This window comes from Danio rerio, chromosome 9, assembly GCF_049306965.1.
Source record: "Danio rerio strain Tuebingen ecotype United States chromosome 9, GRCz12tu, whole genome shotgun sequence".
Lineage (NCBI taxonomy): Eukaryota > Metazoa > Chordata > Actinopteri > Cypriniformes > Danionidae > Danio > Danio rerio.
The window spans coordinates 34,149,970-34,171,639 of record NC_133184.1 but is presented as its reverse complement, the minus strand read 5'-3'; the positions used below and the strand labels follow the sequence as shown (position 1 = coordinate 34,171,639).

The 21,670-nt window shown below is 36.0% G+C and overlaps 1 long non-coding RNA gene across 1 annotated transcript in view; it reads right to left on the bottom strand.

Annotated features, from left to right (window-relative positions):
• The window catches only part of LOC141376156 (uncharacterized), an 82,313-nt gene that overhangs the window by 52,066 nt on the left and 8,577 nt on the right, over positions 1-21,670 (bottom strand). The window lies entirely within an intron of this gene.

The following is a 21,670-nucleotide window of genomic DNA, read 5'->3' as shown; positions in this document are numbered from 1 at the left end:
TTCTGACTGAATTTTTAAAGCAGCCTGGTTGTTCAGAGTAATAGTGGCGTTCACTGAACAAATTTGTGAATATAAAACCAAATTTACCTCAATAATTCATGGCTGGCATCTGTGGATTTATTTTGCAGTCATCATAGTTTTTAGTGTTGCACAAAATTTTAATTCTGTCATCATTTACTCATCATTCATTTGTTTAAAAACCTATTTGTTTTTCTTTCTTCTGTTGAACACAAATTAAGATAATTTGAAAAACGCTAGTGGGTGGCACCCGATGACTTCCATAATAGAATTTTTGTCTTACTTTACAAGTCAATGGGTGCCAGCCCAGCAACCAGTATTTTCAAAATATCTTCTCTGAAGGAAGAAACTCATAAAGGTATAAAAAAGGACAAGTAAACAATGAGGCCATTTTTATTATTGGGTGATCCATTGGAGACTTTTAGACTGGTGGCTCACCAAACTAAACATTAAACTTGTAAGACCTTTAGATATTCTAGCAACAAAAACAACAACATAACATAACAACAACATAAATTATGCCACTTCTAATTATTAGGGTGCACTCATTTCAAGAGTGATTGGTGTTTGGTCATTTAATTACAATTACAGACACTACCAGTCAAAAGGTTGGGGTTCAGTTTTTTGTTTTTTTTTTCGTAAGAAAATAATTCGGTTCACCAAGGCGGCATTTAATAAATATTAAAAAAAATTATTTATTTAATTGTTAAATGCTTATTTATTAATTTTTTATTTATAACTTATTTATGTTGTTTCAAATGAACTTATTACTTCATTCATTATTGTTTTTACTGCTATTACTACTACTACTAATAATAATAATAACAATAATAATACAATAATAATCATAATATTAATAATTAATATTAGAGGGATTTCTGAAGGATCATGCGACTCTGAAGACTGGAGTAATGAAGCTGAAAATTCATTATTAAAATCACTGGAAAAATTAATAAATTAAGTGATAAACTACTTTTGAACAGTTATTTTATGGTGCAAAAACATTTTACAATTTTTCAACTTGTACTGTATTTTTGATTTAATAAATTCAGTCTTGGTGAGCAGGAAAAGTTTTTTTAAAAACATTTGAAGATCGTACTGACCCAAACGTTTGATCAGAAGTATATTTAAATACTTTCAATTTAAAACTAAAATGTGACCAGTACATTGAATCACATAATGTTACTGTTTTGTTGTCTTTTATTTCTATCCTAAAACATTTGTCAAATATTACAAATTTTCCTACTATTTTATTGATAAAAACAAGCATCATGGTGGAATTAAAGTGTGATATGTGAATTTATTTTGTATTTGGGCTGCATGATATTAGAAAAATCTGACTTTGCAATATTAAATTTTTTCTGCAGTATGTATTGCGGTATAATGCATCTATACAATTTCATTAAATGGTTGAATAGCACTACTTGGTAAGAATTTATAGTCACACTTTATTTTAAGGTTCAATTCTCGCTATTGGTCAACAATTAACAAAAACTTTTGCTTCTAATTTATTCCTTATTAATAGATATTAAGGTAGTTTAAGTATTGGATTAGGATTTGTAAATGTTAAAATTACGCTGCAAAGTTTTTGATGTATAAATAACTTAATGCAATTGTTTATATTAAACTTCCAACTGGTAAAATGTCTTGTGCCTGAATACCTTAAAAACATGCAAATGATACAGTTTTAAACTATTACGGTTTTAAACTCAGCAATAATTCCACAAATCTTACGTTCTCAACTGTGACACTTGCTTAAATATAATCCCAGCTCAACATTGCATATCCTGCGATGTGACTATTGCGGATGCACATATTGCGTTATCAATGCTGAAATTATATATTGTGCAGCCTTATACTGCAGCCTCTATCCGTTTGATTTGATGAATGCTTGAGGTTAAATAGCACCATCTTAACATCAAGCATAACAGCATGAATTATGCACCGTTTAAATATTAGAAGAATGCACTTATTTCAGTATCTGTAGTGGTTAAGTACTGTAGCTGACTAGTACCATATAGACACTCATCCTTTGGCTTAGTTCCTGATTTATCAGGGGTCGCCACAGTGGAATGAACTGCCAGTTACTCTGGCACATGTTTTATGTGGCAGATGCCTAGTACCATATAAACTAGAAACTAGAAAGTTCTGCTATGGTCCACAGAGATCTGATCAACACACATGGGACTGAGTAGCAGAGCGGGTTAATGCAGTCTTACTGAATGAGACACTGGTGTGAGCAGTGTGGCGTGCAGCGCTACACAAACATATGAACATGAGCTGCTTGCTTATCTGCATCTCTATCTGTGTGATCAGGGAAGGGGGAAAGAGAGGGAGATGGAACGAATGACACATACGTGGGCTTTCACCCCTCTAACGCAGGGTCCTGTTACCAATGAGAGGAGGCAAAGCATAGCAAGCCATGTGTGTGTATGTGTGTGTGTGTTTAAAAGCATACAGTACATGCATAAAGGAATACAGTACAAGTGCATTAAAGGGAATGTGAGCCTGTGCTTGTTTGTTTGTTGGTGATCTATGTTTTCTCTCCCTAGTGCTGACATTTTTTCCATGTCTACTTTGATCACAGTGCAACTGGGTCAAAGGATGGGTGAAGTGTGCTGCCTGAATGCTTGTGACAAAATGAAAGGAATATTCAGTCATCAGAGTTTGATGCATGATGTTGATTACACAAAAATGTATTTCTACATTAACTTGAACTAAACTTTTGTTCACTACTTTCATTCCCTAAAAACAGCATAACTAATAACAACATATCTAAATACAATGACTATTATGGTTAAAGTGGAGGTTATTTTTTTATTAAAAAGCATATTAATTTGAGGCGTAACACTGTTTAAATTCAGGGTTTTAGTGCATATGGTTTTGTGTTGTCAACCAAACACTAAAATTAGGCAGAACTACTCAAAAAAGGACACTGTAAATAAACTTAATGTTTCACAAGGATGTATCCAAAGTTACAGTAAAGTTTTGTTTTTTTATCTTGAAAGAAAACACATCAGGATTTTCATAAAATATTAAGCAGCACAACGAATATGCATAACATATACTCACCGGCCACTTTTATTAGGTACACCCGTCCAACTGCTCGTTAACGCAAATTTCTAATCAGCCAATCACATGGCAGCAACTCAATGCATTTAGGCATGTGGACATGGTCAAGATGATCTGCTGCAGTTCAAACCGAGCATCAGAATGGGGAGAAAATGTGATTTAAGTGACTGAATGTGGCATGGTTGTTGGAGTATTTCAGAAACTGCTAATCTACTAGGATTTTCACGGACAACCACCTCCAGGGATTACAAAGAATGGTCCAAAAAAAGAGAAAATATTCAGTGAGCGGCATTTCTGTGAGCACAAATGCCTTGTTGATGCCAGAGGAGAATGGCCAGACTGGTTCGAGTTGATAGAAAGGCAACAGTAACTCAAATAAGCCCTCGTTACAACCGAGGAATGCAGAAAAGCAACTCTGAATGCACAACACGTCCAACCTTGAGGCTGATGGGCTTTAGCACCAGAAGACCACACCGGTTGCCACTCCTGTCAGCTACGAATAAGAAACTGAGGCTACAATTCGCACAGGCTTACCAAAATTGGACAATAGAAGATTGGAAAAACGTTACCTGGTCTGATGAGTCTCGATTTATGCTGTGACATTCTGATGATAGTGTCGGAATTTCGTCAACAACATGAAAGTATGGATCCATCCTGCCTTGTATCAACAGTTCAGGCTGGTGTTGGTGTTGTAATGGTGTGGGGGTTGTTTTCTTTGCACACTTTAAGTCCATAAGTACCAATTGAGCATTGTGGTAACACCAAAACCTTCCTAAGTATCTTCTGATGGCTACTTCCAGCAGGATAACGCGCCATGTCAAAGCATAAATAATCTCAGACTGGTTTCTTGAACATGACAATGAGTTCACTGTACTCATATGGTCTTCACAGCACCTTTGGGATGTGGTGGAACGGGAGATTCGCTTCATGGATGTGCAACCGACAAATCTGCAGCAACTGCGTGATGCTATCATGTCAATATGGACAAAAAATCTCTAAGAAATATTTACAGTACCTTGTTGAATGTATGCCCGAAGGATTAAAGCAGTTCTGAAGGCAAGAGGGAGTCCAACCCGGTACTAGTAAGGTGTACCTAATAAAGTGGCCATGAGTGTATATAAAATATATGAATATAGACTTTTTTTTTCCATCCTGGAACTTTTAAACAGCCACATAATTTTCATCATTATGCCACCAGTGCTGTTGATTGAGCTTGACTTCTACTGAGCCCCAAATATCCCTTAAAGGTTCAGTATTCTTTTGGCTATAGCCAAATTGCAATGACACACAAGCAGTCCTGAAACCACAACTCAAAGCAAAAAAGGATACAAAAATTCAAAAGATGACCACTGAATAAATGGAATCATTGTAAAATAAAGCATAACAAAAAAATAAATAAAAGAGAGCAAAAAGCTTCAGGGTAAGAGCATAATAAGTAATAAAGGTAATAAAGGTAATAAAGTAATATTATGTAATAAATGTAATATTTGTTATGCTTTATTAGGGTAATAAACCATAACAAAAAATAAATAAAAGAGAGCAAAAAGCTTTTAGGGGAAGAGGACAGAGGTAGAGACCAAAAAAAGCAGTGGTAAAGCAGGAGAGATAGAAAGAAACGGAGAGAGGAAGAGAAACATGTGTTATTTATTTCCCGGGTAAACAGAATTCAAGGCAGACATAATCAATAGGAAACTCCAGATTGTAAATAGGCAGCTCTAATAGCCTAAACACTGGGCGCTATGGTTACACAGGCACATCAGCAGTGGTTAACGTCGTGCGAGACCAGCCGAGCAGCCAACCTTATTTACCAATAGAGAGCCCTGATGATAAGATAAACATATAGGAGACAGAAGCGAGGCACAGGAGCGAAGGAGAAAGGCCAAAGCTTTCATCCTCTATTTAAGTCTGCAGAGGGGAGCTGGGAGTGAGGAGGCCCGTGTCAGAAGCCATCAGGGTGATGGTGCAGGGTGACCTGCCGACCCCACACACAGGCGGCACACGCTGCTCACGGGCCCCCCCGAACAGCCACTGACTGGGCATGAAGACCAGAGCCCAGCGCTGTTGGTGGTCAGGCTGTTGTCAGGAATCTACTAGGAAAGGTGTCTGTTTCAGCCAAACAACACACACCCTGATTAAATGGAAAATCCAAACAGATAAACAACAACGTGATTTATAAATCAAAACCATGTGGACAGGGAATACGCGGACTTAACCTTAAATATGGTTTGATTGAGCATGGGGTAATGGGATTAATTCAACCCTAAATTAATCAATCAGTAAATTGTTCTGTTCAGTTCATGTACTATCTATCTATCTATCTATCTATCTATCTATCTATCTGTCTGTCTGTCTGTCTGTCTGTCTGTCTGTCTGTCTGTCTGTCTGTCTGTCTGTCTGTCTGTCTGTCTGTCTGTCTGTCTGTCTGTCTGTCATGTAACATGATAAGCACACTACATAACAAATAATACTTTTATGCTGTTATTATACTTATATTACGTATAAACTAACTAATATAATAAATCAATAAAATGTGTATTAATAAATTAATGAAATTTTATATTAATTAAATGAGTTGATATCAGCTCTAATACACAATAAACACAGTAATTGGAAAAAGGAAACATAGACTCATTTTCTTTTCTTTTTCTTTTTTTTATTCCTTTATTGTAAACTTGCTTAATTATATATTTTTTAATATATATATTTTTTACATTTTAAATTTTTATTTATTCCTTCATTGATTAATTTTCTTTTCAACTTAGTCCCTTTATAAATCTGTGGTCGCCACAGCAAAATAAACCACCAAATTATCCAGCATACAGTATGTTTTACCCAGCTGATGCCCTTCCAGCTGCAAGCCGTAACTGGGAAACGTCTAAACTCATTCACACACATACACAATGGCCAATTTTAGATTAGCCAATTCACCTGTACCACATGTTTTTGGACTTGCGGAGGAAACCCACACGAACATGGGGAGAACATGCAAACTCCACACAGAAATGACAACTGACCCAGCTGAGGCTCGAACCAGTGACCTGCTTGCTGTGAGGTGATTTGTGCTACCCACTGTGCCACTGTGCCGCCCAAATTTTATTTTTATTTTTTAAGGTTATTCAGAATTTATTTTTTTTCTCTCAAAGGAAATGTTTGCTTATAATTTGTACATTTTGTTTATTTTATTTAGAGGGGATAGTGGGAAAATAGGAAAAATTACAGACTGTCTTTGTTTGCTTATGTTGCACTGTATATTCATATGTATGAGCTTTTAAACACCAATAAAAATAAATAAATAAATAAATAAAATATAACAAATAATAATAATCAATTATCAGTATAGTAATTGGGTGAAAATAATATTTAAAATACTATTTAATACAATTAAAACCAAGTCAAATTCAATGCATGCGGCCACTAAAATAATAAATTATTTATTTATTTTCTTTTTTTTACTTTGATAGTTCAATAGAATTGAAAACATGTAAACATGTGAAAACAGTAGGAATGGCCCACATGCCTTTTTCCTTTTTTAAAACTCAAAATTATTTTCTGTGGTAATCCACTCTATATTTATCCCGGAATATGCCTTTTAAGAGACAAGAATGAGTAAATTAATGGATTCCGGTTGAAAGAGGAGAAAACAGTAGATGCTGGGAGGAGGTCAAAGGGACACTGGCTGGGTCCGGCCCAGTCATTTGTCCCTGTACAGACTGTTGACTTCAACCATTAATTGCTGGTGTTGTGTTTGTTCAACCCGCCACTTATTTTGCCCTTGGCTCTGTGGAATGCAGGCCTGCGCGGCAGAAAGAGAGCGGGAGAACGCAGCCACGTCTAAGGGGATGAAGAGGGAGAGAGCAGCGGTGGTGGAGAGGTAATAACAGGGCCACGAAAAGCCAGTGTTTAGCAGGTTAACCACACGAGGCAGTGCTCCTTAACACCAGACACTGCGTCTGCTCACAACCCAAACCAGTCACACTGGGGTTATACTCACACCTGAGCGTGTGTCGATATTGTGATGCTTTACTAATAAGTACCACTGAGACTTGTGAGTTTATCTTAAGTCTCTGATGGTAGACATAAGGTAAGGATAATACAATTATTTCCTTAATATTTAATAAGAAGGGATGCTTCTAGCTTTTGCCATATCAAAAGCAAGCTCCTCAACTATCCAATTGTTCTTCCCTTCATCTCATTTCTGTCTGGGAGAAACCATGGAGGTAGGAAAACAATTCATTCCTATGAGAGTACTCATAAATGATTCATAGCCCCTTGTAATGAATATGCAGTTGCCAATTTAAAGACGGCAGAGGATGCCGAGAGCAAAACAGTCAAAAAGTAAGTGGCTTACAGTTTTTTTTTTCCCAAGCACTCGTTTGTCCTCCTTTTTTTTTTTTTAAATCACTCTCATTTTACCTTAAGAACACATAAATGAGCCTCCTTCCACATTTTTTTCTCTCTCTCTCATCTCTCAATCTCTGTAAGGTGAAATAGAGACATGGATCTAAAAGCTCCAGTAGGAGAGAGTGATCTTCTAAACAATTCAACACAATGCAGCAGCAGCAGGAGGCCTCTGTCATTCACTCTGCTGTGCCTGTGCTGTGCTCATGCTACACGTGTTGTACTGTTGCGAATGCCTTGGTACATCACAGTAAATAGGCATTTGAATAGTAATAATCAGCAATTGACTTCTGTGCCATGTAGTTTATCAAATTCACAAATTTCTGGTCCAGTGTAAATTTAGTAACAGTGTTTGAAAAAAAGTTTACTGCATTGATATTATATTTGTTGAAGGACTGTATACAGAAAAACTGTAAACATGCTTGAACATTGGGGCACCAGTTGCACTTTGAAAAGTGATTAGTTAAAAAGTTTTAAAAAGTGAGGAAACCTGTTGGCTTAAAAAGCAGACTTTATTTAAAACAAAAAGTGTTTTGTTGAATTGTTAAAATGACTTAAAAATTTTAATTATGCACATAATGTAGTTCCTTTGCTTAATTGTAAGGGAATATTTTAAGTAAAGTAAACAAATTATATTTTACAGGTGTTTTTATAAAGTGTGTAGAAATATAACAGTGAACAAACTCTAAATTGTAAATTTGTGTTTCATATTTCCTTTCATATATTAATGCTTTTGAATTGCATTATAAGACCTTGATCTTTTTTTAAAGTTAGAAAAAGTGACAATTATTGACATTTATTATTATTATTATTATTATTATTATTAAAATTAATATAATTTTATAGGATGCTTTACAATATTATATTTGTGCATATACATTAGCTCCAGATTTGGCTTTGACTAAACTAATCTAACAAAATAACTTACAATAATGGTTCAAAAATTAGTAGAAATATTTAGAATTAGAAAATATTTACAATTTAGTTGAAATTTTGTAGTGTGTAATTTTGAATTGAAATTTAAATGTATTATCTTTCTATTTCTAAAGATATTCTGTGACTAAAATATATTTTAATAAATATGTCTGTTTAATAAATCGGCTTTGTTTAATTGCATCTATATATTTATATGCTAAGCACTGTATATTGTCTGCATTAGTGTTGTAAACTACAGCAGCAAACCTGGTAATAAACTGCAAGTACTACAGACATAATTCTTTCCATATTATTTATTATACAATATATTGTTTCAAACTACAAAAATGTCAAAAAAAAAGTCACTTTTTTGTTAAGCTGCACAGAATCATGAAATACAGAACCTGTTCATTTACAGACATTTTCACAGGTTAGGTCAAATTTGTTTGGATGTTATCATTTTGAGCCATTTGCAAATAATATATATTTGTAAATGCACACATTAACTTATATCCAGGTCAACAGTTTTGTTGCATGATTCATGCTTAAATAATACTTGAAGTAAACAACCTTAATAGTTGTTTACATGACTGTATAGTACTGTCACTCATTTAACATTTCTATCAAATTGCTGACACATAATAGATGTTCCACTATACCTCAATGTTATCTCACTCTATTTTAACTTTAAACTAATGCTTTATGTTGAATATGCGCTCTAATTCTGCAACTAGTAAAGCCTACCTATTTCAAAGTGAATGGATATCTTAACCATTTTGACACTGGCAAGTGGTATAAGAACAATTGTTTCAAACTCAATTCTTGGAGGGCCATAGCTCTGTTTAGCTGCAACAACCTCCAACTCACACCTGCCTAATAGTGTCTACTAGTCTTGAACACCTTGATTAGTCAGAATAGCTGTTTGATTAGTTAGGTTGGAGCAAAACTGCGCAGAGCTACGGCCCTCCAGGAGTTGAGTTTGAGACCTATGTATTAGAAGGTTGAGTCAAACCAGTTTCATTTTTTTTTTTTTTACTTTTTGTCTTTCAAATAGCATGAATCTGCATTATGGAGAGCAGAAGCGCAAACATTTACAGAACAAAGCAAACAATTCAAATAGTGTGCATACAAAAACTATAACTGCAGTATTGTACATGCACTATCCACCAATTTTCTGTATGCACACGACTGCAATCAATTTAATAGTGTAACCACTTGTAGTCACATATTATTAAATAAGGCTTGCAATTGATTTCTAACAAACTTGACTAAAGTTGACATGTACTTACACAACTATAGATTGAACAAAAAAAGCCTCATGCATGTCAAAAATATCTCCCTACAAGATATTTTTGAAGAAATATCTTCTACGAGATAGTTTCTACAAGGGAAAAATCTCTCCCCTGCAGAAACATGTCAAAGTGTTTCTAGCTTACATACAGATCTGCGGTTCTATTGCATTGTACAGAGAAATGCCATAGCAATGCAGTAAGCTCTGCCAATTAGGCAAACCTTTCTATGCGTCTCTCAAAACGTCCTGTGTTTAGAATGAAAAGCACTGGCTGGCCCTTCTCCTAAATATTCACTGACTGCTCCGATATAACATCATGTACACATAAACATTCATATTTCCATCTTGAACACACACACACATAAACACAGTATGGCAGTTATATTTGGGTGCTTCACATTGTCCAGACGGCACACTGTCAGAGAGTGAAATGAATGGCTGTTTATATTAGAGCCTAGGTTTAATGAATTAACCAGCTGCCTGGCCATGTCAAAGCAGGGGCTCATACAGAACAGACACCCTGCACTGAGCCCCTTTACCTCTCCTTGCTCTCCCAGCAGACAGTAGCGCACGGTGATTGCGTCCTCGGGGACCGGCCAAAACAAGATGCTAAAACGCCCCTTTTAGGATTTGCGTTCATTTAGAAGAAGGCATCTGGAAATGTGTCGACCCACTCTTAGCTACTTAAAAGTACTGCAGTGTGTGTGATTGTTTTCTGTGCGTCTGCCGCCATTTTTCAGAAACTGGCACAGTAAAACAAATGTATACAAGCGATGGGAGTCACAAGACTTACTCTGTTATTTACACACATTTCAAGGTGTTCTGTAATTACCACACTCTTTCTCTTTCTGTCGTTAGCTATGTGGTGGACCTTCCAACTCTAATGTGATTTTTTTTTGCATGCTTAAATTAAGGCCTTTTCAATCCAAAGATTGTTTTAAAAGTAATTCTGAATTTTTAAAAAATAGTACTCAGTTATGACTATAGAGGGACATTATGGTTTATAGTCAGTCTGATTAATTATAACAACTTGACAGCCAATCATAATAAATCCTGATTTACAGATGTTGAGTATCAGATATTGAGCAGCAGATCACAAAGCTACAGAGAGCTGATAACTAGTTGCTTTAGTAGCCATCCATTTTTTCACCCGTGCTGCAACAAGGACGTAAGAAGCATCAATGGGTAGATTAAGGGCACACATAGGCACGAATTGTCACACCATCTCTAAACATTTCATTCTAAACATCTTTGAGGGATACAGAGACTATCACCGATGTCAAGTGTTTTTGATTAGCTTAAAGCACCACAGACACCTAGGTCACGAAATGCAAAGTTTTTTTCCTTTCCATTCCATGTGTGGTATCAAATTCCATTAAGACAACACTCTTCCTCTAGTCGTTACTTCATATTCTCATCCAATACTTCAGTATTGGCATGAAAAATACGTTGCTGAATGAAAGTGAAACTGTCGAGCTGCAGTTAAAGTAAAAAAAATGAAAAAATAAACACCCGAAATTACATACAACTCCGACGGAAGCGTGGATAGCGCAGTGACGTGATGACGTTAATCAATCTACAGTATGTACTAACTACAGCATGTAAAACAGGATCATAAAAGAAACATTCAAAAATCAACTCATGTGAACACATTAATCATATAATTGTCTTATTCAGATCAAGGCAAATAATTTGATAACTAATGTCTATGTAAACAGTAACAAGCCACAACCAAAGAAAAAAAAAGGTGTTCCCTGTTTTTGACGACAGCCTTTCCACAGGTTAGTAGTAAGCTAATGTAGAGTCATCCACCATAACTTTTTGGCTTAAAATTATCAGTTCAGGCACCGTTTTGGCACTGGTAGCAATTTAAAAGCATTAATTTAGCACCGATGTCTAAATTACTCCAAAAGATACCCAAACTCACTACACAGTATTGAAACAAAGCACAGACACATCTGAAGTAATACGTCAGAGGTGCGTTGACAAGAGACATGTGTATGTGCACCCTATACTGACATGATACTGAGGAAAAGAAACCATCGAATTTTTATAGAATAACCATTGTTATTTTTGTTAAATGAGCACACAAAGTATTCTTGTACCTTGATACTCTGAACAAAACACTCAAGGTAATTTAGTATTTTTTTTGGTACCTTACTGGAGTTTGAACGTGTCTGGAGTCTTGCTGTCTTTGAGGATAAGGGAGTTTCCCATAAAATATCTCAATTTTGGTTTCGTTGATGAATGAAGGTGTTAGGGGCTTGGAAGGAAATGAGGTTGAATAATTAATAAATATTTTGGGGTAAACTAAACCTAACTGCTTTACAGAAGGAATAGCTACAATCTCTCTAAGCATTGCGAATGGCAATCAAATAAGAAAAAAAAAATGATGGAGAAATATAAAATGATTTATTTACGTAGTTGGCTGTAAGCTACAGAAACAATAATTTCAGGTAAACTAAGGTAACAATGGTGATTACTTCATTCTCTGTTCTTCACTTGAGTGGGTGGAAAGCTTTTTTGGTTCACTTTGCCTGATGCGACTCTAATTATTGGAATTTTCTCAACAGGATTATGGGTGATTTGGTTAATCTGCACAAATTCCGCAATCAAACATTAATCAAATGTTAATGTGAAAGGATGGGTTGATAATAAATTATTAATGAATGCATATCTGTTCAATTAACAGCCTCTGATCTTGCAAAAGGTCTGAAAAGGTGTATCAGAATTTTACATATTATCAATTATTCCAATTAAAAAATTATTTTAAAAGTCCTATTATGAAAACAAAGAAACCGTTGTGCGCACATCTAAGAAAACCCTGAAAGGAGCTCGATCCAGCCAAACAAAATACATGTTTACATAAATAAAAAAGAGAATTGGCACAACATTTTGACATGCTTATTACATCTTTTACATCTATATTGATCTATCTCTAAATGTAAATTTCAAATATGATGTCATTTTAATTCCCAAAGACAGGTGTGCCAAGCTTGTGGCATCTTATTCAAAAAGACTTGAGGCTTTAATTGCTGCCAAAGGTGCATTAACAAGGTATTGAGCAAAGGCTGTGAATACTCATGTACAGTACATGTTATTTTTCAGGTTTTTTATTTTTAATAAATTTGCAACAATTAAATTATTTTTTCACATTGTAATTATGGGGTATTGTGTGTAGAAATTTAAGGAAATAAACAAATTTATTCAATGTTTTAAATAAAGCTGTAACATAAACATATTTGGAAAAAGTGAAGCGCTTTGAATAATTTCCAGATGCACTGCATAACTCAGTAAAAAAAAAGAACAACACATTCACACCACAAAACTGTCAGGAGCAGCTCTGCCAGAGGACAGTGACTGAATCTAAACCTTCAGATGATACACGACTCACGTCTGCATCTCTTTAAACAACAGGAACCTATTGTTCAGTTCAATTCTGATAAAGTGTTAAGGATTTAAATATACAACTTACATGTGCATTCTGCAGCTGTGTAAATGCAGCATATTATTATAGTTCTTATGGAGCTTAACTCTTCTTTCCTTTTGATACATATCTCTGGCTGGGGTGTGAATGTGCAGTGGCTGCTGTGGTTGTGACAGACGGCCATAGGGAGCAGAAACTCACCCATTGCCTCAAGACAGACAAGAGCAAACAGATGGGGTGAGAACTGAAGGGAACAAGCAGAATTGAGAGATTTTCAAATGTGAAAAAAAGCCAAGCAGTTGTATAAACTTTAGAGACTACATCACTTTTGAGGCTAAATCTTACAGTCTTTAAAATAAATATGATTGATACAGGGTTTCTGCAGGTTTCACCAAGTTAAATGTAAGACTTGATAAGACCATTATAAATGAGGTTTCAGACTTATACAAGGCTAAATGCTAACGATTTTTTTCACATATCCCAGTTAGAAAAGATTTTCACTTGCCCTATCAAAAATCAAAATAAAATAAAATTTAACCTATTTAATAATGCAATAATAATAATTGAATTTGAATATTTTTAAATAATTTTCAAATACATGCATTGACAAACCCAATAGCCCTTACCAAGAATAGAACACAACATAGCTGTCAATTACTTCAGTCTACAATAATAATAATTTAATAATAAAAAAATATAGGTCAGGTCAGTTTCCTCAGCAATAAATAAATAGAGAAATTTTAAGCAAATGTTACGGTAAGGAAAATAATAAAATGCTATTTTTAAATAAAGTTAAAGTTTTTTTTTTTTTTTTGGGGGGGGGGGGGGGGGTTGATGATTGTATGGCTGTTAATGGTCAGATTGGGTATACTGCAGCTATACATGAACAAAGGAACATTAAGACATGTTAACAATATTTAAGACCTACAACACAACATTTCAGTACATTTAAGAACTTTTTAAGAACCAAAATTTTGCATTTAATTAAGACCCTGCAGAAACCCTGCGATACTACACTCTTAAAAATAAAGGATCTTTGTTGGCATTATTGGTTCTATTGCACAAAAGGTTCTTAAAGAGACAATTCACCCCAAAATGTAAATTCTGCCATCATTTACTTATCCTTCACTTGTTCAACACTGAAACCAGTTGAATTCCAAAGTATTTTTATATGAAAGTCAATGTGTGCCAGAAATAAGCATTTTTCATTTATCTTCTCTTTGTATTCAACAGAAGAAAGAATCTCTTAAAGGTTTAAAACCAAAAGGGGGAAGTAATATTACTATGGTATAAATACAGCACTACAACATACAAAAGAGAGGGATCGGCTTAGAAAGTCATTTACCCGTTTATTAATGATGAAAACGAGCCTTTTATACTTTTAATACTTTTACACTATTCTTTAAAATGACAGGGGGCGGTCAAAAGAAACTGACAGTAAAGTCAGAGGAATAAACAGAGAAGTAGGAAGTTTCCGGAACTACGGAAGCTCATTATTTCGTTTAATATTTTCAAACTAATTATTTTTTTTGTTTTTATAAATTCTTTTTATGATTTTAAGGATTTTTATAACCATTCAAGATTTTTTTTTTTAAATCAAACTTTGATGCATCACTTGCTTTTGTTCATATCTAGGACAGTTTTACCTATTAAAGTTTAAAATAATAATGACAAGAGAACATGGGTTGCTCTACAAATATATATTTTTATTATGGCAAGAATAAAAGCAAAAAAAAGCACACTTACTTGAAAATACTTTTTTTTTTTTCAAGATTTGGCCCACTCCACAATTAACACATTACTGTCTAGCAGTCTCTGTCCTTTAATGATAAAAAGGCAATAATGGTATTTATTTATCATCTGGTTCTCTATGATCACGAATCATAAAGATGTATGTACAGTCGTACTGTTTCAGACAAAATGTCTTTAAAGTGGTTAATATTCAACTCAAATTATACGCGGCGCCGCACACACTGTTCGCTAGAGTCTCAAAAAAAAAAAAACATGCAGAAATCATGTTGCGGAACCCAAAGAGAACCTCCACAAACTCCACGATGATGTCACATTCGCCACGCGCACTCAAGTGAACTAGCATACATCGAGTATAAACCAAGCCAAATGGCCGCCGGCGCGTTGTCTCTCATAAATTATAAATATTTTAAAATAGGCACTATCCTTATAAATAAACTGCACAGTTGCAATCTGAACAACTACATTATCCACTAAAAAGCCTCAAAGGTACATTTTGTTGTCCAACAGCAGCAATATTTATCAAACTGGGCGAAGTAATACACAAGGGTGAAGGGTTAAGAGGCTGAACGAGGGCTGATATTTGCAGAATATCGCACAGCTATCAGCCAGTCAGTTTCAAGTACCAGACAGAAGTTGTAAAAATATTACAATGTTTATCACATACTGTAAAAATTGTTTGTTTAAATCCATTTATACCATCTGTTTATACCATCTGAAATGTACGTTTGGGGTACCAGAAATGCCAACGCAATCTCACAGCAATTCGTAACTTTTTGATTAAGTCGCTAATTCGTATGATTTCGTACGATCTAATTCGTACAATTTAGTACGATTTGCTCATCACCCAATGACGATTGGGGTTAGGGGTGGGGCTGGGTGGGTGCCTCCCTTCCTTTTTAAAGTCGTACATTTTCGTACGACTGAACTCGTATGAATTCATATGAATAAGCCACTAAACTGACAAAACATAAAATACTTACATTCCCTCTTGAGATCAGGCTGGAGACGCTTATTGTGCACCACAAAGCATTTGTTGCAGCCCTAAAATTTAATTTGAAAAGTTAAATGAAATAAACTTCACTAAAAGTCAGTGCAACTCATGTCAATTAAACTAGTTTAAAGCATAGTTAAAATTTGCATCATTTAAAAATGAAATGGGTGACACAGATTAAGTGGTTAGCACTGTGGCCTCACAGCAAGAAGGTTGCTGGTTCAAATACTGGCAGTTGGTGTTCATGTGTGGAGTTTGCAGGTTCTCCTCATGTTCGCATGGGTTCCCCCACAGTCCAAAATCATGCACTATAGGTGAATTAGGTAAAATAGGTGAATTGTATGTGTGTGAATGAGTGTGTACGGGTGTATCTCATTACTGGTTTGCAGCTGGAAGGATGTAAAACATATGCTTGATAAGTTGGCGGTTAATTCCGCAGTGGCGACCCCTCATGATTAAAGGTACTAAGCTCAAGGGAAATTATTAAATTAATAAGCAAGGAACACTGAAACTTGATTTGAATAATAACAAAATTATAGGCAGTTCAGAACTCACCAACAGGCTGAGCTAGGCTGTTCTTTGTGGTTGCTTAGACTTTGCTTCATGGTTGTTTGTTTGTGTGCTATAGGCCAAGTCAAAAGATCCCACCCTCTGCTATACTTCCCTCTATATCAGGGGTGTCCAAACTTTTACTATTTAAAAATAACTAGAAAATTTTGCTTTATATTAACTAATAATGTATCATATTTTTACATTTTTACAATAAACATATCTCATTTATATCCGAATGGAGTTCCACTAGTTTTTGCCTCGATTTACTCACCAATGTAGTCTGCAGTCAAGTGACAGTATTTACATTTTTATAAAATCAGATTCATTTACAACATCTAATTGAAACTTTTAATTTCAATTTGTGTTTTTGTAGCTCAGCAATAAAACAAACAAACAAACAAACAAACAAACAAACAAACAAACAAACAAAAAGGTTTCATCAAATTAGAAATGACAATCTCTGATAAAGGGATTTGCCCCAGCCCTCTACATCATTCTCACTCTCTTCTCAGATAGGATGGTGGGCCAAATCAAAGGTTACAATGGGCTAACTTTGGTCTGTGTGCCCTACTTTAGCCGTCTCTGCTCTATATGGATCCAGTCACTCCTGTCATATAGTCAGGCAGAAATCACATCTCCTCAATAAGACACTCAAACTATGTGGGAGGAGTTACACAAAGTTTCTTCAACTAGGTACATGAACAAAGTCTCAAAAATATTACATTTAAAGTACTCAAGCTCTCAAAGATTTTAGTGAAGCATCCATGTTTTATCTCCAGCCTGAACACCCTTGTGTACCAAATGCATCTCCAGCATTTACGCTTTCCAGCGTCTTGAGCATTTATCTAAATGACCGATAATAGCCAGTTACTACATTTAAATCTCTCTGTTCAGTCTCCTTTGTTTTCCTGTTCAGTTTCTTTCTATATTCCTGCCCTTTCTTTCCGCCTCTGCAGACTCCTGCCGGGCCTGGTTTCCTCAGTCCTGTTGGCTTTGTGTGGTCCAGGCTAGCATGTGTGTGTGTGTGTGTTTGGGAGGGGGCTGAGATTGCTGTAATTACCCAGTCATACCTGTTCATTAAGCGCACAGTTGGACCCTCGCTCATAAGCATTTAGAAACCAATTGAAGCAACGCAGGCCATTAACAACTCCTGCACTATACGAGACGGAGAGCGGGGAAGAAAGAACGAAGAGGAGTCACCATAATGATGAAAGATAAATGGCTGAAAGACATTGTGTGCTAATCACACAAGCCTCTTCTTTATCCCAGCAAGTGATGCTGAGATGCAAAAGAGCAAGAAAAGACGATACACAGAAGAGGGAAGCTGAGAGGCAAATGTGCAGAGAAAGAAAAAGAGTTGAGTCAAGATAGGATAAATGGTAAACTGATAAGAAGAAGAGAAGAGAAGAGAAGAGAAGAGAAGAGAAGAGGAGAAGAGAAGAGAAGAGAAGAGAAGAGAGAGAGAAGAGAAGAGAAGAGAAGAGAAGAGAAGAGACAAGGAGAGAAGAGAAGAGAAGACGAGGAGCTAAGAGAAGAGAAGAGAAGAAAAAAGAAGAGAAGAGACAAGGAGAGAAGAGACAAGGAGAGAAGAAAAGAGAAGAGAAGAGAAGAGACAAGGAGAGAAGAGAAGAGATGAGGAGAGAAGAGAAGAGAAGAGAAGAGAAGAGAAGAGAAGAGAAGAGAAGAGAAGAGAAGAGAAGAGAAGAGAAGAGAAGAGAAGAGAGATCAGAAGAATAAAGAAGAGAAGAGAAGAGAGGAGACAATGAGATAAAATAAGAAGAGAAGAGAAGAGAAGAGAAGAGAAGAGAAGAGAAGAGAAGAGAAGAGAAGAGACAAGGAGAGAGAGAAGAGAAGACGAGGAGCTAAGAGAAGAGAAGAGAAGAAAAAAGAAGAGAAGAAAAGAGAAGAGAAGAGACAAGGAGAGAAGAGACAAGGAGAGAAGAAAAGAGAAGAGAAGAGAAGAGACAAGGAGAGAAGAGAAGAGATGAGGAGAGAAGAGATGAGGAGAGAAGAGAAGAGAAGAGAAGAGAAGAGAAGAGAAGAGAAGAGAAGAGAAGAGAAGAGAAGAGAAGAGAAGAGAAGAGAAGAGAAGAGAAGAGAAGAGAAGAGAGATCAGAAGAATAAAGAAGAGAAGAGAAGAGAGGAGACAATGAGATAAAATAAGAAGAGAAGAGAAGAGAAGAGAAGAGAAGAGAAGAGAAGAGAAGAGAAGAGGAGGAGACAAGGAGATAAAATAAGAGAGAAGAGAAGAGAAGAGAAGAGAAGAGAAGAGAAGAGAAGAGAAGAGAAGAGAAGAGAAGAGAAGAGGGGAGACAAGGAGATAAAATAAGAGAGAGAGAAGAGAAGAGAAGAGAAGAGAAGAAAAAAGAAGAGAAGAAAAGAAAAGAGAAGAGAAGAGACAAGGAGAGAAGAGACAAGGAGAGAAGAGAAGAGAAGAGAAGAGAAGAGAAGAGAAGAGAAGAGAAGAGAAGAGAAGAGAAGAGAAGAGAAGAGAGATCAGAAGAATAAAGAAGAGAAGAGAAGAGAGGAGACAATGAGATAAAATAAGAAGAGAAGAGAAGAGAAGAGAAGAGAAGAGAAGAGAAGAGAAGAGAAGAGAAGAGAAGAGAAGAGAAGAGACAAGGAGAGAAGAGAAGAGAAGACGAGGAGCTAAGAGAAGAGAAGAGAAGAAAAAGAAGAGAAGAAAAGAGAAGAGAAGAGACAAGGAGAGAAGAGACAAGGAGAGAAGAAAAGAGAAGAGAAGAGAAGAGACAAGGAGAGAAGAGAAGAGATGAGGAGAGAAGAGAAGAGATGAGGAGAGAAGAGAAGAGAAGAGAAGAGAAGAGAAGAGAAGAGAAGAGAAGAGAAGAGAAGAGAGATCAGAAGAATAAAGAAGAGAAGAGAAGAGAGGAGACAATGAGATAAAATAAGAAGAGAAGAGAAGAGAAGAGAAGAGAAGAGAAGAGAAGAGAAGAGAAGAGAAGAGAAGAGAAGAGGAGGAGACAAGGAGATAAAATAAGAGAGAAGAGAAGAGAAGAGAAGAGAAGAGAAGAGAAGATAAGAGAAGAGGGGAGACAAGGAGATAAAATAAGAGAGAAGAGAAGAGAAGAGAAGAGAAGAGAAGAGAAGAGAAGAGAAGAGAAGAGAAAAGAAGAGAAGAAAAGAAAAGAGAAGAGAAGAGACAAGGAGAGAAGAGACAAGGAGAGAAGAAAGAGAAGAGAAGAGAAGAGAAGAGACAAGGAGAGAAGAGAAGAGACAAGGAGAGAAGAGATGAGGAGAGAAGAGAGAGAAAAGAAGAGAAGAGAAGAGAAGAGAAGAGAAGAGAAGAGAAGAGAGAGAAGAGAAGAGAAGAGAAGAGAAGAGAAGGAGAAGAGAAGAGAAGAAAAGAGAAGAGAAGAGAAGAGAGGAGACAAGGAGATAAAATAAGAGAGAAGAGAAGAGAAGAGAAGAGAAGAGAAGAGAAGAGAAGAGAAGAGGGAGACAAGGAGATAAAACAAGAGAGAAGAGAAGAGAAGAGAAGAAAAAAGAAGAGAAGAAAAGAAAAGAGAAGAGAAGAGACAAGGAGAGAAGAGACAAGGAGAGAAGAAAAGAGAAGAGAAGAGAAGAGAAGAGAAGAGAAGAGAAGAGAGAGAAGAGAAGAGAAGAGAAGAGAAGAGAAGAGAGATCAGAAGAATAAAGAAGAGAAGAGAAGAGAGGAGACAATGAGATAAAATAAGAAGAGAAGAGAAGAGAAGAGAAGAGGAGAAGAGAAGAGAAGAGAAGAGAAGAGAAGAGAAGAGAAGAGACAAGGAGAGAAGAGAAGAGAAGACGAGGAGCTAAGAGAAGAGAAGAGAAGAAAAAAGAAGAGAAGAAAAGAGAAGAGAAGAGACAAGGAGAGAAGAGACAAGGAGAGAAGAAAAGAGAAGAGAAGAGAAGAGACAAGGAGAGAAGAGAAGAGATGAGGAGAGAAGAGAAGAGATGAGGAGAGAAGAGAAGAGAAGAGAAGAGAAGAGAAGAGAAGAGAAGAGAAGAGAAGAGAAGAGAAGAGAAGAGAAGAGAAGAGAAGAGAGATCAGAAGAATAAAGAAGAGAAGAGAAGAGAGGAGACAATGAGATAAAATAAGAAGAGAAGAGAAGAGAAGAGAAGAGAAGAGAAGAGAAGAGAAGAGAAGAGAAGAGAAGAGAAGAGAAGAGAAGAGAAGAGGAGGAGACAAGGAGATAAAATAAGAGAGAAGAGAAGAGAAGAGAAGAGAAGAGAAGAGAAGAGAAGAGAAGAGAAGAGAAGAGAAGAGAAGAGAAGAGGGGAGACAAGGAGATAAAATAAGAGAGAAGAGAAGAGAAGAGAAGAGAAGAGAAGAGAAGAGAAGAGAAGAGAAGAGAAGAGAAGAGAAGAGAAGAGGGGAGACAAGGAGATAAAATAAGAGAGAAGAGAAGAGAAGAGAAGAGAAGAGAAGAGAAGAGAAGAGAAGAGAAGAGAAGAGAAGAGAAGAGAAGAGAAGAGAAGAAAAAAGAAGAGAAGAAAAGAAAAGAGAAGAGAAGAGACAAGGAGAGAAGAGACAAGGAGAGAAGAAAAGAGAAGAGAAGAGAAGAGAAGAGAAGAGACAAGGAGAGAAGAGAAGAGACAAGGAGAGAAGAGATGAGGAGAGAAGAGAAGAGAAGAGAAGAGAAGAGAAGAGAAGAGAGAGAAGAGAAGGAGAAGAGAAGAGAAGAAAAGAGAAGAGAAGAGAAGAGAGGAGACAAGGAGATAAAATAAGAGAGAAGAGAAGAGAAGAGAAGAGAAGAGAAGAGAAGAGAAGAGAAGAGAAGAGAAGAGAAGAGAAGAGAAGAGAAGAGAAGAGAAGAGAAGAGAAGAGGGGAGACAAGGAGATAAAATAAGAGAGAAGAGAAGAGAAGAGAAGAGAAGAGAAGAGAAGAGAAGAGAAGAGAAGAGAAGAGAAGAGAAGAGAAGAAGAGAGGAGACAAGGAGATAAGAGAAAAGAAGAAGAGAAGAGAAGAGAAGAGGGAAAAAACAAAGAAAAGAGAAGAGGATGAGAAGATATTTATGAGATGATGAAGAGAAGACAAAAAAGAGAATAGAAGATGGAAACGAGAAGAAAAAAGAAGAGGATGAGAAAATGAAGATATTGAAAGGAGAATATACAAGATTAAGAGAAAACAAAAAAAGAGAAGAGGATGAGAAAGAAAATGAGGATGATGAAGAAAAGAGAATATGAAGGTAAAGATGAAGAGAAGAAAATAGAAGAGGATGAGAAGATAAAGAGAAGGGAGAGAAGACAAAAAAGAGAAGAGAAGAGAGG